General features: G+C 40.8%; 1 long non-coding RNA gene across 1 annotated transcript; it reads right to left on the reverse strand.

The window, feature by feature from the left end:
- Positions 1 to 3135: 3135 nt before the first annotated feature.
- LOC102966163 lies at positions 3136 to 17940 on the reverse strand. The gene is made up of 5 exons (XR_006210025.1): positions 17863 to 17940; positions 13759 to 13878; positions 12951 to 13091; positions 11253 to 11372; positions 3136 to 3279 (listed from the first exon to the last, which is right to left on the reverse strand). It is a non-coding gene; the product is annotated as an uncharacterized LOC102966163 (long non-coding RNA).
- Between the last annotated feature and the right edge of the window lie 479 nt (positions 17941 to 18419).

Genomic DNA, 18419 nt, shown 5'->3' on the forward strand with positions numbered 1-18419 from the left:
AGTAACCACCCTCCCACCCACACATCAGGGGTGGTTGTCAGGCTGGTTCCTTAGATATGGAAAAAGACAAAGAAGGAAACTGATCTGCAAAGATTTCATCACAGTCCCCTGGTGGTCACTCTACTTCTTATGTGTAAGTCAAGAAGTCCTGGAAGAAAATGCTTTCTGTAATCTCTTCTCGGAGCTGAGAAGTTTCAGAAGTCTGCTAGCTCACTCGGAGAGCGTGAAATGACACTTTGCTGTCTGAATCACGGTCAGTTCAAAGGCACAGGCACCAGCTCACCCGCAGCAGCTACTTTCCACGTGGGGGTTCGTTAAAGGAGAGAGTGACTGTCTTTGTGTCCCTCTTTTTTTTCCCCCCAGAGGCTTTGAACTAATGTGTTATATTAGTTCTTGTGCCTTTGTATAAAACAACTGTTTTTCTCAGAACACAGTTTGGAGGTTAGTGAGATTTTCCAAAACTTGGGGTGGCAATCATGTCCAGTGTCCTGTCCCCATGGATTCTTATTTCCTTTTTATTTCACTTTCTTTAAAACAAATCCTTTGAAGTCAATAGGTATGTTCCTTAAAGCTCTGCTTGACTAATACTATTAAGAAATGTTACGCTACGTGTCAGTCCTACCTCAGATTAAATTATTGCAACAATGGAGTCCTAGGCCCTGTGATCTGTAACAAGGCTGAGTTTCCCGTAGAATATGAAAAAAACATTTCACTGCGAACATCAAAGAAAAGATCATCTTTTCTTTCTCTTCATCTTAGATATTTTAAAGTTTCCAAATGTTGCATTTGAATTGAAGATTTCTAGACAGTCATTACTGTCAAGTTGAGACAAGCCTTAGAGGAAAACATTCAAACTTATTTCAGTGTGATTTGGGGGCTAACATTTACTGGAGGCTTACTATGAAAAAAGTATTTTCCAGGGCATCGAAACTCTGAAACACATGTATGTTTGTTATGCCCGTTTTAGAGATGAGGAAGCTGAGCATTAGAAATGGAATGATTAGGGGTGCCTGGGTGGCTCAGTCAGTTGAGCGTCCAACCTCAGCCCAGGTCATGATCTTGGAGTTCATGACTTTGAGCTCACGACTGGCTCGGTGCTGACAGCTCAGAGCCTGGAGCCTGCTTCAGATTCTCTGTCTCCCTCTCTCTGCTCCTCCCCTGCTCACTCTGTCTCTCAAAAATAAATATTTAAAAAAAAATTTTTTTTTTAATAGAATGACTTAGGGGCACCTGGGTGGCTCAGTCTGTTAAACATCCATCCAACTTCTGCTCAGGTCATGATCTCGAGGTTCATGAGTTCAAGCCCACATTGGGCTCGGTGCTAAAAATAGCTCAGAGCCTGAAGCTGCTTCAGATTCTGTGTCTCCCTCGCGCTCTACCCCATCCCTGCTGGCACTCAGTCTCCGTCTCTCAAAAATAAATAAAAAATGTTTTTAAAAAAATTTTTTAAACATAGAATGACTTCGATCTCATGCAGATAAGACAATACGAGTAGACCACGGTTGTTCAGCTACTAACTGGCAGTGCTGCGATTTGTAGGCAAATATTCTGATTTCCTGAGGTCCTTTTCCTGACCACTCTGTTGCATTTCCATCTTCATCTGTGTCTATTTTCCTACCATAAATTCATTATCAAAAATAAATAAATAAATAAATAAATAAATAAATAAATAGATAGATAAATGAATTCACCATCAAACTGTTGTCTAACTTGCCATTCTTTGGCTGCTGTACCCATCTTTGTTTATATGATGATCTAAAAGCTTCCGTCTAAGTGTCATCTCTTCCTCAAAGATAATAGAGTCAGGATTGCAATCATCGGTAGGTAACAGAGAACCCAGCCAACACTGGCATATAGAACAATGGCTAAAGGTAGAGGTTTGAGTAGCACACTGCCTGAGGTCAAGTCCAACTTCTGCACTCACTGAGTATCTTGGGTACATTTTTCAACCTTTCTGTGGTTCAGTGTGCTCATCTGAAAGCTGGAATAACAATGGTGCTCACTTTTTTAAGCTCTTAAGAGGATTAACTATAAATTCAAGTCAACCTCTGAGAAAATGCTAATAAAATAAGTTGCCATTGTATAGTTTCTCACATGGGGGTAGACAGCTCCGGTGGTACAGCCACATCACCATGCCATCGAGGACCCAGATTCCTCCTGTCTTTACTGCTCATGCTCAGCCTTGCAAAACATAAGTGGCCCCCTCTGCATTCCAGGCAGAAAGAAAGGAAAGGCGCCAGATCAGATGACTTCTTCTTGTGGACTTTTGGATTTTATTTGGGAAGGGCGGGCCCCCTAAATGACTTCCTCCTATAGCCTGTCAGTAAAAATGGTGTTATATGGCCAGCCCTCACTTCCATGGTGGCTGGGAATTTTAGCTTTGCGTTTTCCAGGCTCGCTGGTGGAGGAAGGCAGGGTAGACCGTTTGGGAATGGTTGTTGAGTGGACTGACCCCTAATACCACCCAAAAGTCCCAGCTCATGCCCCACCTGCACATCTATCCTAATTAACAACTTCAAGGACATGACTTATACTATTCCTTTGGAATTATTTTATGGTTCTTTCTGCCTGGGAACCGTACTTTTATATGGCTGGTTTTACCTGAGCCTTCAGGTTCCAGTTACCGCCTTCTCTGTGGAAAACAATTCTCTAACCACCCCAATAAATACAGGTCTCTCCTCTTATCTTTTTAGGTAGCACGTTGCTTGTTTCCTTCAAAATGCTTTATTCATTTGGCAAGGTTAGAGGGATGATATTCTTTATACGCCCAATAAGCAGAGTTTTCTCCTTGCCTTTTCTCCTTGCCACACCACTACAAACCCTACTAAGAGGGCAGAATGGTGTCACCTCAGAGAGGAGGAAGATATACTGTGAAAATTCATGTCAAAGAGAACAGGAGGTGGAGAGCCAACCCCTTCCTGCCACAGCTCTGCTCTGAGAGCAGAGACGCCCCAAATTTAACATGGCACTAATCTAAGTGGGTCAGCCATAGTCACTGAGTAGCTACCCAGGAAAGTACTTCAATTTTGTTGAGGGAGTGAATGAATGAATGAATGAATGAATTGTTTTGAATAACAAATTTTGACAGGATGTGAATATCCCATATTTTATTGGGTTTGAGAGCTTGAGCTCACTACAGTATAACTATGACATGATGTTTTGTTTCCTCAAAAGATGACGACTCCTTCAGGGCAAAGATTGTGTTTTTCTTCTTTGCATCTTCTTTGGGGCCCCCACCGGGCTACTCCATGGGTCTTTGTTAGCTGATTGAACAAGGGGCTGAAGATAAAAAATAACAGAATTAGAACGCAACAAACGATGGTAGATTCCAAAGTTACCTGTATTTTTTCCTCAGCAGAAAAGAGAGATCCTAGTTGATGGTGTCTGTTCACTCTAGGTTTCGGTGCTACTTTAATATAGAAGAATGGTCATGAAGGTACTAAGATTCCCAGAGGACAACTAAGATAAGGAAATCAGTATTGAACCTTAAGAAATAAGGCTTTGTGCGTAGATAACGGCTTATGTCATGTGCATCCTCACCAGGGAATCCAATTGGGTGTCTTGAAATCTTGATTAAATTTCCAGGTTTCATTCTGTTCCCCTAACCATCGATTGACCTGGAATTTTTTAAACTGTTGGCTTGACAGAAGCTGGGATCTCTTATTCTTGTCAAATACTCTCATTTTTGTCAAATTATGTGGACATTTTCAGCTTCCAGAATAACGCTGGTGCTCCCTTGCTCTCCTTGTCCTCTGTTCATTCAAACAGCTCCATTAGGCCCTGTGGCACACAGAAGCTCTGCATCTAATGCCACCCCTTGCTGGCAGGGTGACCCCTGGGCACGTGCACCTCCACCATCCTAGGTTTCTGGGGTTTTTTTTTTTTTATGTTTATTTTTATTTTGAGAGAGAAACAGAGAGAGTGTGAGTAAGGGGAGGGGCAGAGAGGTGGGGGGGGGAGAGGGGGAGAGAGAGAGAGAGAGAGAGAGAGAGAGAGAGAATCCCAAGCAGTCTCCACACAGTCAGCACAGAGCCCAATGTGGGGTTCGATCCCACAAACCACGACGTCATGACCTGAGCCAGAATCAAGCCGAATCAACCTACTGAGCCACGCAGGAAGCCCAATCCTAGGTTTCCATTTAGATAAAAGGACCAACAACATCCGCCTTAACTGACTCATGAAAGTATCAGGCGGATGAAGTGAGATTCACGCGAAAACTTTATATAGTGTAAAGTGGTATATACAGATGAAAATTATTGTATCTTATAAATGGTATCATGAGCCTGTATCTCATTTCCTTTTTATAGGAAAAGATATTGAGAGCAGAAAGGCCAACAAATTTATCAGTGCTTTGGGTCAAAGCTGTTATATCAAACTCACACTTTTACTTTTGCCTCTTCCCGAAAGCCCCAAATAATGATAACCACAATCGACATAGGCAAAAGGGAAAGAAAATGGGATTAAGCCACAAAGACAATAAATGGGAGAACAAGCAATGGCAACTAAATTTTGAAAGTGGGGCAGCAGGAAGAAGGCCGGCGACTTAGCCAGCAGGACAAGGGAAAACAAATCGTAAGCTGGCATTTGAGAAACCCAAGAACCACCCCAATCTGTACCACTAAAGACCCAATGGCTTCAGGAAGTGGGGTAAAGTGGGCTGCAAACAGAAGGATTGGTTAAGTTGGTTTAAATGGAGCTGACAGCCACCTACCCACGTCATCCTTTCCTCACGTAGCCAGCTGATCTGCTCTGGCTAAAGGCTAGAGGTTAATGCTCTGGCAAAGTCATGACAGTCAGTGTCTGCACTGCTTGGGGACATCAGGTACAGCTAAGGGTGGGAATTACCATGTTGAAGACAGAGCTTATGCGGCAGTGTAGGGCATGAATTTTGAAACCCACTTTTCCCATTCAGCTTCCAGAACATGGACAACCAGGCTTTTACTCTCCAGATAGAAGGTGGGAAGATTCTTTGAGGACTCTGACCAGACCAAGAGATAATTCCTGGGGTTATTCTGACTTTGGGGTTCCCACAATGAAACCATACAGTAGCTAACTAAAGGTGACAAGCTTCACCCACATTCTTGGAACTTCCTGTCAGCTTCATAACCCCCCTTCTTTTTCTTTTGCCAGTTTAGAGCTCTACTGAGGTACAGTTTGCAATCATAAAATAATGCCCCGCTTTTATTTATTTATTTTTCCCCCAGGATTTATGCGGTTCATTTCATTGTCAGTCTTACAAGTAAGTCACTGAGGTTGGGCAAAGCCAGGGGATAATAACTTAAATCCCAAGCACTTTCATCCAGTGACAACCCAATTAGCAAGACCCTGTTGCTGAGCCGAGGGCTGTGGAGGCCACCCCAGGACCCACAGCACATGTACTGATGTTAAAAATCCTTTCCCAGAGGCACTAAGGGGGAATCAAATGCCCCACTTTTTTTTTTTTTTTTTGGCTGAAAATAACTAAAAGTTATTTAAATATTAAGGTAAAAAAAAAAAAAACGTGAGGAAGATTCATGAGATTTAGTTTGGCCAGTCTACGGCCATACCACCTGAACGCGCCCGATCTCGTCTGATCTCGGAAGCTAAGCTGGGTCGGGCCTGGTTAGTACTTGGATGGGAGATTTAGTTTGGCCAAGTCATCCAGATGGTGCTGCAGAGCCGTTTTCAGGTTTCGTGATGGAAGGGGGTAGGGGGAAGACTTTCCACCGCGCAACAAAGGAGCACATTTGTTACAAGGCTGAGACTGCCCCCCCACCCCCCACCCCCCACCCCCACTGCAGCTAAAGGCCCACAAAGCAGTGAATCGAATGCCTGCTTTTAAATATGAGCAGAGAACCAGAGACTACCAGAAAGCTGAGGAAAATCCCTAATATGAAATATCATATTAACAGAAAACAATAATAAACAGAAAACACCAACACCAGTTACCGGAGAAAGACATGAAAACTTAAAAAGAAGCTACTGCTAACATTCTTAGAGCAATGAGATAGAGCCTCTTTCAAGTAAGAACAGGATGCTACTGTATAAAAGGAATATCCAGAGGACAAAAATGAATTCCTGGAAATTAAAACTACAATAGCCAAAATTAAAGATTCAATAAGAAGGATGGGAAATAAAGCTGATGAACTCACTTGTGAAAGGAGAACAGATTTAATTCCTATGGAAGAACGACAGAAAGACAAAGAGATGAAACAAAGGAAATGTATTAGGTGAGGAACATTTATCATCCAGAAAATGAAGTTCCAAAGGGAAAGGAAAGAGAAAACTGTGGGAAAGAAATCCTCAGCAAATAAAGCCAGAAAGTTTCTCAGAAATGAAGGACACAGCTCTCCAGATTCAAAGAGCCCTTTGAGTGCCAAGCATAATGGAGGAAAATAGACCTAGACCAAGGCACATGGTGGTGCAATTCCAGAACAGTGAGACAAAGGACAGATACCACAAGCTTCCAGAGAAGGAAAAAATGGCTTCAGGAAATGGATTGTGAAACAGAATGACTTCAACCTCTCAGTAAGCACTCAGAAGGCTAGAAAACAATAGAACAAAGCTTTCAAAATTCTGCAAGGGAATTATTTCCTGTCTGGAATTGCGTTCCTGGCCATACTACAATGAAGTGTGAGGGTGAAATTAAAACTTGTTCAAATATGCAAAGTTTCAGAACAATAAACTCCTTCTAAGGAAACTACTGACAGCAAACCAAGCATCAAAAGAGCATAGCATTTGAGATACACGAGATTCAACACAAGAAAGAGAATTCTCAGGATTATAATGCAGGGAGATCTCAGGATGACAGCTGTGAGGAAGACCAAGGAAGACTGGATGGAGTCAGCAGGTCCGTAAGAGGTGTCTCCAAGAAGATGAAATTAATAGAATACTTTAATGTGTTTAAACATACTGAGAGGAGATTTAGATATTGGTAGCTAGGGTTTGGAATAAACTAGCGATAGAAATTAGATGATCAGAACAATAAACACTTATCTGACCAAAATGAGGACATAAGTGTGTTGAGAGAATGGGAGCACAGAAGTGTAGTGGTTCCACCGTGTAGGGGTAAAGGGGTGGTGGTTGTGAGAGGTAATGATGACAGAGAGCTGAATGTTTATCTTCCAAGGTGGACAATCAATAGCAAAGTCTTAAATTAGCAGTATGTAAACATGATATTTAGATATGTGAAGATCAATATCAAAAGAAATGGCCAAGAGTTGAACGCAATTGCCCCTAAGAATAGGAAGTGTGTGTGTGTGTGTGTGTGTGTGTGTGTTGTCATAATGTGCTCATCATTACAGATTTTGTGCATATGGAACTATAACACAACTATAAACTCAATTCCTTAAAAAGTCAGCTAAATTGCCGAACTATATTTTTGTTATAGGGGAAAACATTATAGTTTCTCAACCGTAATTTGCTCTTGTTCATTGGAATATACAATTTGCCCCATTTCTAAGCATTTGAGACACTGAATTTACAAATGGGCAGTGGCCAGACCAAATATAAAAACAGAACTCTGACCCACAACCTGCAGCAGCCAGTCTAGGAAACCAACCCGTGACCTACAGTAACCAGCCCAGGGAGCCAACCTGCTATAATTCAGCCTTCTAGAAAATCAGACTGTTACCCCATATAACAATTGGCTCCAAATGGCCAGAACTTGGTTAATAACTGACAGCTGTTCTAGTTTTTATTCCTGCTTCCAACTAGGACCAACCAGTGAAAGCCAAATTCGCACTCCTAACCAATCACAAAGGATGCCTCTCTTCTAGTTAGTCTGCTTACGGCTCCCCCATGCCATGATTCTCCAAGCAGGGCAAACCTGAAGCCATGCCTTCTTCCCACCATAAAGCTTTCCCTGTCCTCTACCCGCCTTTGCGTCCTGGGCAAACACAAGTGATGGAACATGCCACTCTTGTTACAGCAAGATCTTAATAAATACCCTTTATTCTCATTTGGTTGGTCTTCATTTGTTTCCACGCACTATTTTGAGGCATTGCAAATTTTCAAAGATTGAAAAGCATTTCATTTGTCAGGAATTGATGCCAGCTTGACACTGGCCTTAGCAACATGTTTCTGATATGTCTTTTCAGGCAAGGGAAACAAAGACAAACTAGTGGGACTATACCAAAATAAAAAGCACAGCAAAGGAAACCATTAGCAAAATAAAAAGGTAACCTACTGAATGGGAGAAGATATTTGTAAATGGTGTATCTGATAAGGGGTTAGTATCCAAAATATATAAATAACACCAAAAAAATCACTAATAATCTGGTTGAAAATGGGTAGAGGATCTGAATAGACTTTTTTTTCCCAAAGAAGATATACAAATGCCAAAAGATACATGAAAAGATGCTCAATATCACTAGTCATCAGAGAAATGCAGATCGAAACCACAATGAGATATCACCTTATACCTGTCAGAATGGCTGGAATCAAAAAGACAAGAAATAACAAGTGTTGGAGAGGATGTGGAGAAAAAGGAACCCTCAGGCACCATTGGTGGGAATGTAGATTAATACAGCCACTGTGAAAAAACAGTATGGAGATTCCTCAAAAAATTAAAAACAGAAATACCATATAATCCAGTATTTCCACTACTGGGTGTTTATCCGAAGAAAATGAAAACTCTAACTCAAAAAGATATAGGGGTGCCTGGGTGGCTAAGTCGGTTAAGCGTCCGACTTTGGCTCAGGTCATGATCTCTCGGTCTGTGAGTTCGAGCCCCGCGTCAGGCTCTGTGCTGACGGCTCAGAGCCTGGAGCCTGCTTTGGATTCTGGGTCTCCCTCTCTCTCTGCTCCTCCCCTGCTCATGCTCTGTCTCTCTCTGTCTCAAAAGTAAATAAAAACATTAAAAAAAAAAGATATATACACCCTTATGTTTACTGCAGCATTTTTTAAAATAGCAGAGATATGGAAGCAACACAAGTATCCACTGACAGAAGAGTAGATAAAGAAGATGTGGTGTATATATACACTATGGAATATTACTCAGCCATAAAAAAAAATGAGAGCTTGTCATTTGGGACAACATGAAGAACCTAGAGGGTATTATGCTAAGTGAAATAAGTCAGACAGAGAAGGACAAAGAGCATATTATTTCACTTATATGTGGAATCTAAAAAATAAACAAAGAGAAACAGACTCATAAATACAGAGAACAAACTGGTGGTTGGTTGCCAGAGGGGCAGGCGTGGCGGGGGAGGGGATGGGTAAAACGGGAAGGGGACTAAGAGACACAAACTTCCAAGAATAAAATAAGTAAGTTGTGGAGATGAAAAGTACAGCCTAGGAAATATAATAAATTGAGGGCGGATGATGTTGACGCTTGCGGTGGGCATGGAATGACATGTGGAGTTGTTGGGTCACTGTGTTGTGCACTTGAAGCTAATGTGGCATTGTGTGTCAACTACACTTCGATATTAATTAACCAATTAATGAATAATCCTAGGAAAAACAGTAAATCTCTGCTGTATCCTAAACACCTATAACGAGTATTCCATCAGTATGTATTGAATTAAATAAATTAAAAAATAAAGGGTCATTGTCTCAATGAAAAAAAAAAAAGAATGTCAGCTAAACCTACAATCCAAGTTCAAAAAGTCTTAACTTTTTGACAAGTTCTTACATTTATTCACTCATATATTGTACTCTGTCTCCACATGTCAAGAACTGCACTGTGTGTTATGTGTTCTGGAAGATACAAATTAGATAAGTTGAGTATGTCCCTTAATTGGATTTAGTAATTTTCGAGTTTCTTACATTCAGATAAAGTTATCTCAGGTTTGGATAAGCCACTTTAAATTGTATTTATGCTTTGGAGCAAATGAACATAATTTTAAAGAGCAAGTTGCCAAAAACAGAGATCAAGTTAGTGTCACACTGTTATACTTTCTTATTTTACTTTTTTTTTTTTTTTCTTAAATTGCCCAATGTAAAATTTCTGACTGAACTGTCCTGGCATGTGTCTAAAGTGTGCTTTTTTAATTTTAACCCCCTTGAAGAAATCTTCTCTTATGTTTACTAATATAAATATAAATGTTAAGTGTATTTCATTTACACACATTATCCTCTTTGTGCTTTAGAATTGAATTCCAGATGTCCTATTAAGGGGCACATATATGATTATGGAAAATTATTCTATTGAAAGTAACAGTAGTTTTTATAATGATGTAAATCTGAGAAAGCAAAAGAAATTGAGGTTGGAAAACAGATGTAGTCACTAAAAAACTGTGTGCACATGGTAAACTGGTTTTTAGCAAGATTCAAATAATGCAATCAGTGGGAATTTGACTAGTCCGTGGAGTTGTCAAAGGCATGTGGGATGTACGAATAATAGCTAGAAATTTGTTGTGGACACGAGGCTATTAAGCTTGTCTCCTGCTGCATTCAATATGGTAGTAAAAACTATTATTAAATAACTGATTTTATAGCAACTGTTAAAATTATTTGGCCAAAGTATAAATTAAAGTTTATGACGGATGCAAATGTATGTCTTAAGATGTAAAATACTAATTTAGGTTCCTTTCCCATTTTAAAATAACCACTCAGACGAAAGAACAGTGATTACCAAAATAAGAGCAAATTAATAAGGCTGCCAGGAAGGCTTCACAAAAGTCTGAAACAGTAAATGTGACTTTGCTTTTCAAACACAGAATCCCACAATTATCAAGGATCTCTTCCCTAGCTGAGTGCATGTAACTCACATCAGCAGTAATGGAGTTGACACACGTGAAATCCTGAGGACCAACTAAAGGTCACAAATGATAGATCTGATCCCCCAGACCCTTCTGTGCCACATGCAGATGTGTAGAGGGTTGGTGGACACCCACTACATATGAAAAGGTGGAACTGATTTGGGCCGCCTGGGTGGCTCAGTTGGTTGAGCTTCGGCTCAGGTCATGATCTTGCAGTTGGTGAGTTCCAGCCCCGCTTCGGGCTCTGTGCTGACAGCTCAGAGCCTGGAGCCTGCTTTGGATTCTGTGTCTCCCCTCCTCTCTCTGCCCCTCCCCCGCTCAAGCTCTCTCTCACTCTCAAAAATAAAATAAACATTTTAAAAAAATGAAAAAGAAAAAAAAACAACTGTAACTGATTAACCAAATGGTGTTGGTTAACCTTTTAGCCTTTGTTTATACCTAAGCAGTGCCTGAAATAAAACTTGCCCATTTACAAAAGACAAAGTTCTTTAGCAAATGAAAGGGCTCACTGAATGTGACATTCTATGTATCACTGAAGCTTTCCGGAAATGACAGATTCTCAGGCCCCACCTTGTATTTTCAGTCTCCAGGGCTGCTTGCTGGGTGTGGAATTTTCTGAAGTTCCTCGTGAGTAGAGGCTTGGGGGTCCGGGCAGGGTGTGAGAAATTGTAGCAATCCCCTGGAATCTAACTTGGTATTTGGCAAAAAGTAAACACATTATGTATATTTAAGGAGAGATCCATTGTAAGGAATATTTTTAAGTACATGTACGGTTCAGGAAGTGAAAATTCTTAGGAGCATAAAGGAAGTTGGAAGATACTCCGGAAGTCCTAGAATCTGAGTTTTAATAATTAATCTGTCTGATTGTTGCCTGGGAGAGGTTTGAAAAGATTCGTGAAGGCTCTCACCTCACTACTGAATCCAAATTTCTGAGAACGGGGCCTGGAAACCCGTATAGTTTAAAATTTTGAAAACACACTTTAAGATTTGAGAATTCTAATTTTTCTCACTAAACGTCCTTGTTCTTTCAGTACTGCCTCAAATGGCATGGTTTCCTGCCATTCATCAGCAGGTCACTGTTTTTTTGGACCGAACATCGTTTACTTGAGTCTCACTGCAAGTACAGTGACCACTTTGGAGATGAGGTCAAAGGTCGTTCCTGCAGGCCTGGACTCTGCTGATCTGTCCAAGAACCATGATTCCGTTAACTCTTGTGGTAACTTTTTCACATTTTTGGCTCATGTCGATCAAGAAATTAACCAAAATTAAGTTGTTTGTTTGCTTGCTTTTTAAGAAACTGCTGTTAGTCCATAGTTTCCTCATCTTGGGTTTGTGAAGCTAAATGTTAATCTACAATAGAGGCCACTTCAAATTGGTTTCATTAGATTTAGTTCAAGATCCAGCTTGTTGGTTTCATTTTGGATTCGGTCATTCAATATATAATCTTTGTTTCTCCCAGTTCATGTTGTTAGGATGTCCTTGGAACCACAGTAGAGGGGACGGCCATCTTGCCAGCGCAACCCAATGAAAATGCCCTAGCAGCGTGCCAGAATGAATTGGAGGCCAACCAATCACCCAGGGACAGCACGACCTGACACGAAAAAGGCCCACCTGGACCTAAACCCAGAACCGCTGCAGCTTAAAAACCCCACCCCACCACACCTGGGGGCGACTTCCCTGACTCCTCTCTCGCTCTCTCTCCCTGAGTCACAGAACCTTGCCTGAGGCCTTAGTTCCCAAATAAAGCCTTTGACTGCTAAAATTTTTTAGCCTCTGACTCCTATCTTTACCCTGCCTTACGCCTGACCCTAACACATGTCACACTTGAACTTGACAAATATACCATTCTAGCCTGATTTAAGTTATTAATAAACACATCAAATGAAAAACAGCCTAGCGACCCCCCTCTGGATAAACATTGGTGGTGAGCCCCCTTAATCTAGTTTTCACCTGGTCACAAACCTACCACACGTCTACCTGCCTAGCCCAGATTTCTCCATCTTGTCAATAGAAATGCTGGAGGAAACTTTTTAAAGGCCATCTTCTAAAAATTAAATCTTGAAAGCTACATTGCTTCACATTATTCCAAATCTCTATCCCTGCAACATATATTGCTGTATATGCTCAGAATATTTTATGTCACAAATATTCATTGTCAATAGGTAGAACAAATACAAAAGATAAATTAAGTCGTCGATGGATAATTTTTTAATTTTTTAAAAATGATCTTCTTATCCTATAGAACTTTACCAGTGTGAAATTACTTACGATTCTTTTTTCTAAACTTTCACCAACGTACACGGTCTCCTCTCACGACAAGATTCTAGCTGGTCTAAAGGTTACGGTGTCTGACAGTAATTCACTGAGGTACCACATTTCAATTGCTTCGGCACATTTCAATTAGGAAGCCTTTGAAGTGAGAAAGGAAAAGAAATCGAGTGGGAGTCAGGTGATGTGGAAAGAAAAACAGCGTGAAAGGAGAGAATAAGAAGCATTTTTGAACAATGGAAAAAGTAAAAAAAAACAAAAACAAAACCCGACAGCACTCAGGGACAACTTGATTCTACCTTCCGCTCAGAGTCAGTGTTCCTAAAAGGCACGCACATGTATTCCAAAATATTGGGTTTAAGTAGAAATTTTCCAATCCCCTGTGATTATGAAATGGGCCTAATGCGAGATATTTTTCTGGAAGATACGCTTTAATAGTGGAGATGTAATTTATGCTAGTCCTTCTCTAGGCAAAATTTTTAAAAATCTGGCTTAAGCAGGGGCCCCTGGGTGGCTCAGTCGGTTAAGCGTCCGACTTCAGCTCAGGTCACGATCTCGCAGTCCGTGAGTTCGAGCCCCGCGTCGGGCTCTGGGCTGACAACTCAGAGCCTGGAGCCTGCTTCCGATTCTGTGTCTCCCTCTTTCTCTGCCCCTCCCCCGTTCATGCTCTGTCTCTCTCTCTGTCTCAAAAATAAATAAATGTTACAAAAACAAATTAAAAAAAAAAATCTGGCTTAAGCAAAAAGGGAATTTACTAGCTCAAATAACTTGTCGAGATGCTGGCCTACCTGAGACCCTGAGAGACAACCTGAAAGTATATCGTTAGGTCCCCACTCCTTCTGTATTGGACTCCACTTTCTCCTTCTGGTCATTCTCAGGCAGGTATTCCCTTGGTGGCAATATGTCTGCAGGATCATACACTCAGCGCCTGAGTCCAGAATAAAAATGACGTTTCCTTTCATTACTTCTGCCCAGCTGTAGTAGGCTGAACAATGGCCACCCAAAGATAAAAGGTCCTAATTCCTGAGACCAGGAAATACTATTTTATAATGGAAAAAAAGTCTTTGCAGATATGATTATGTTAAAATTTCTTGGGGCGCCTGGGTGGCTCAGTCAGTTGAGCGTCCGACTTGGGCTCAGGTCGTGATCTCACAGTTCGTGGGTTCGAGCCCAGCATCAGGCTCTGTACTGACCGCTTGCTCAGAGCCTGGAGCCTGCTTCAGATTCTGTGTCTCCTCCTTTCTCTGCCCTTCTCCCGCTCACGTGCTGTCTCACTCTGTTTCTCAAAAATAAATAAATGTAAAAAATTTTTTTTAAATCAATAAAATTTCTTTTTTTTTTTTTGAGAGAGAGAGTGCACACACACACACACACACACACACACAAGCAAGTGGGGGAGGAGCAGAGAGAGAGGGAAAGAGAGCATCCCAAGAAGGCTCCACGCTCAGTGTGGAGCCTGATGCCAGGCTCAATACCATGACTGTGAGATCATGACCTGAGCTGAAATCAAGACATGGATACTTAACCAACTGAGCCACCCAGGTGTCCCACGAATCTTGACATGGGAAATTATCCTGAATTTTCCAGGTGCACTTTAAATGTAATCACAAGTGTCCTTATAAGAAGAAGGTAGAGGGAGACTTTGCACACACACAGAAGAGGAAAAGTAATGTGACCATGGAGGTAGAAATGGAGATGATGTGACCACACGTCTAGGAATGTCGGCAGCCGCCAGAAGCTGGAAGAGGCAAGGAGCAGATTCTCCCCTAGAGCCTCCAGAGAGAGCATTGCCCAGCTGACACCTTAATTTTGGCCTTAGTGAGACAGATTTCAGAGGAACTGTGAGTGAGTTTTCTGTTGTTTTCACTAGGTTTGTGGGAATCCTTTAGAGCGGATGCAGGAAACTGATACAACAGGTTCACTTTGATTTGACCATCCTGAGTCACACGACAAACGGAGCCAATCACTGAGAATGGACAAGTCAGTCCGGGTCATCCCTTTTGTTCTTAGAACATGGGCAAACGAACTCCAAGTGCAGGAGGAGGGGAAGACTGCTCAAAAGCAAAGCATATCTGCAAATAGACACTGGTTGGGGAAAGGAGGCCAAAAACAGCAGATATCCATTTCATGTTTGAAAAGAGAAGACAGGAGGAGGTGCAAATTAATATTTATATGAAAGGCTATTATAACAGTGCCCTTGAACTTGTTTTGTTGCTGTGATTATGTTGTTAAGCAGCATACAATCACAGATACACTTAGTTGAACAGACATCACTTCCTAAGAGCAGATTTGTTTTTCCTGCCAGTCACTGGACCTTCTCCAGCTCCAACATATCTTTTTTGGAAGAGATGTGCATTACGATCATACATATTATACTCCATATAGAAAAATACTATGATATTAAGATTAAGATTTATTTGCTTTCAAATATTCCTTCAGATTGTGTCTAAAAAACTGTATCAACAGTGTTTGCTAGAGTAGGAGCTTGTTCCAGAGTATGTGGTGTGAAGTCTATGATACTTTGTACACCTCTTTGGGGATTAAAACTGACAGGCCTGTGAAGACAGTTCAAGGATGGCTGGGCCTCTTATTAGCTCTCTGACCTTGGCTACATGACTTACACTGTCCTAATCCCAATTTCTTTATATGTAAAATGAGAATACATAATTGTGCAGGATCTATTTTGAGAATTATTTTTAAAATAATGTGTGAAAGCATCTAACAGGGTGCACAGCACGAAGTAAGATGCTAACAGAGTCTGATAAATCTGTAACCTGAGCAGCACAGTTTAGGTCACTATTCCCATAATTTGTCCTTCCTCACCCAGACTGAAGCTCTCCCAATGACTCATTTCAGCTTCAAAAGATCTACCTCTCATTTCCATTTGGCTTGGCAAGTGGATTCATAGGAGAGCCTGATGTCAAGTGCACCTTTAGACATTTTACCATATTTCCACCTTTTTGAAACTTTGTAAAATTTAAGGTAAGATCAGTTTCAGTGCTGAACCATGCAGAGCTCTGCCAGCTTATTTATTCCCAAACTGTTTTCAATGCTAACGAAATTTCTTTGCTAGGACGGAATATCAGTGTCCCCAACCCGAGATGGCTCATTTGCCTTTCTTTTGCAACAGCCAGATTTTATTTTGAAGGTTTAAATTAACTGAATCTATTAATTTTCCCTTAGCCTTTTCATTATTTACTCTCAAAAACTCTTGTGGATAAGTCAGGCATAATTTCCCTTTATGTAATTTTGCTGGAGGGCAGAGGAAAACTGGCATTGTTTGATCCATAGGGAAGAGATGTCCTCACCTAGGGCACGGATTAGCCCCTGCGTTCATTTGTTCCTCTGCCTGTGAGCCAGTGTCTCCCCTAGTGAGCAATACTATGGCAACTCTGAATTTGCCTTTGGGCCATTTGGGGAAATTGTGGCCAGCTTGGGCAAGTTTGGGGGTTCATATTACTACATCTTTGCCCAGGAAATTTTAGCAATTAATTGCCAGGCCCTCATAAGCATTTGATTGCCAACCACTGTTAGCTGATGAATATCTGTTTGTATTCAGAGCCGTCATTTCAGACATAAACCATATCTAAAATGACTACATTTTACTGGGCTTTAGGGACTTGGGGAGACAGAGGTGGAATACAGAAAGAAGACTTTTATAGACATAATTTAAATGTTTGCTAAAATTCAAATAATGGAAGCTAGAAACTCCTTAATGAGAAATGTTATCTACCTAATATTTATAATCTGCACCCTGTTGAGTATCACGATGTTTCAACTGTGAATACCATGCATTCTGGAAATAAATAGGCCAGCACCCCAAATTTTACAAGTGACGGGATGGTGAGCAATTTTCTTTTTTTTATGAGCAGTTTTCAATTTCTTCTTTTTCCCTAAGCATAGTCCCTAACATTTTCATATTTAACAAATATATTCACAATATGAAAACCAGGCATACCTCATTTCTTGTGCTTTGCCTTTCTATGCTTTGCAGATATTGTGTTTTTTACAGACTGAAGGCTTGTGGGAACCCTGCCTCCAGCAAGTCTGTTTGCAGCATTTTTTTGCCCGGATAGCATTTGCTCACTTTGTGTGTCTGTGTCACGTTTTGGTAGTTCTCATACCTCAAACTTTTTCATCATTATTATATTTGTTGTGGGTGATCTGTGAGCAGTGATTATGGCTTACTGAGAGCTCAGGTTATGGTTTGCACTTTTAACAATAAAGCATTATAAAGTTTTATATTCATACAATAAATGCAATTGTCCCTTACTTAACTAACATTTGCAGCATTTATTTTTTTGGTGGGAGGGGAGACACTACCTTAGAAATTTATACCCATTTTCCCAATCATCTTTTTTTTTTTTTTTTCATCGTTTGGCCAACAGGCCATCCTTTTGACTCACTTCCAGTCCTCACCAAAAACTGTTGTATTCTAGTACCCAGATGGAAGGCTTATATCAATGGGAAGCAAGAATGATGTTAACTAAAAGAACACCAATTTACATTTTCACTTGGCTCTTCTAAGAGTCTGACTTTACTGCTAAGAGCCCAGTTGAGACTGAGATGAAAGAGCCCTTTGAATGGTGAGGAATTAATATCATGGACATAGAGACATTCCAACTGTAGCCCAAAGTGTCTGGAATTCACAAGTGAATGTGAGTTTGAGAGGGTAGACTATTCATAAGTATGTTATCTCTAAGGTTAAATAATACAATTATGGTTCAAAGGGGAGAAGGGCAGGGCAAAACTCCCTTAGATAAAAAGGGATTCTGTAAATCACTGTGAATGATTGTAAAATATGGGAACTTAGGATTTAACAAAGCAATTGCCATGGTTAAGTCTGTTTCCAGTGAATAAGTGATACACTCATACGGTTACCAAGTAAGCAAGCCAAGTAGAAGGACAGTACCATTTCCATGGAGGGATCTTGGGGTTGTTGCCTTCTTAGCTGGGTAGAAAAATTCCAAGCCCTAGAAGAGAAGATATCCAATGTCTTCTGAATGTCAGCCAGTGTCATCTGAGACCATGATAAGAAGGACAAGATTAGCCAGTGGCAAGCACAGATAAGAAACCATCCACAGTAATTAAAGTTAGCAGATAAAACAGGCTTTGTTACTTGAAGGCACAATAGACCAAAATGACGATTTTTTTTTTCTTTTTATTTATTTAAAATTTTTTTTTTTAAGTTTATTCATTTTTGAGAGAGACAGAGAGACAGAGCACGAGCAGGGGAGGGGCAGAGAGGGAGGGAGACACAGAATCTGAAGCAGGCTCCAGGTTCTGCGCCATCAGCACAGAGCCCGATGCGGGGCTCAAACCCACAAACTGTGAGATCATGAACTGAGCTGAAGTCAGATGCTTAACTGACTGAGCCACCCATGTGTCCCCAAAGTGACAATTGTTTATATCCTATTGCTCTAAAGTCTTCCAGTGTATGTAATGACTGAGCAGAAAGGAAAACTTTTT

This window comes from Panthera tigris, chromosome D3 (assembly GCF_018350195.1).
Source record: "Panthera tigris isolate Pti1 chromosome D3, P.tigris_Pti1_mat1.1, whole genome shotgun sequence".
NCBI classification, from domain to species: Eukaryota; Metazoa; Chordata; class Mammalia; order Carnivora; family Felidae; genus Panthera; species Panthera tigris.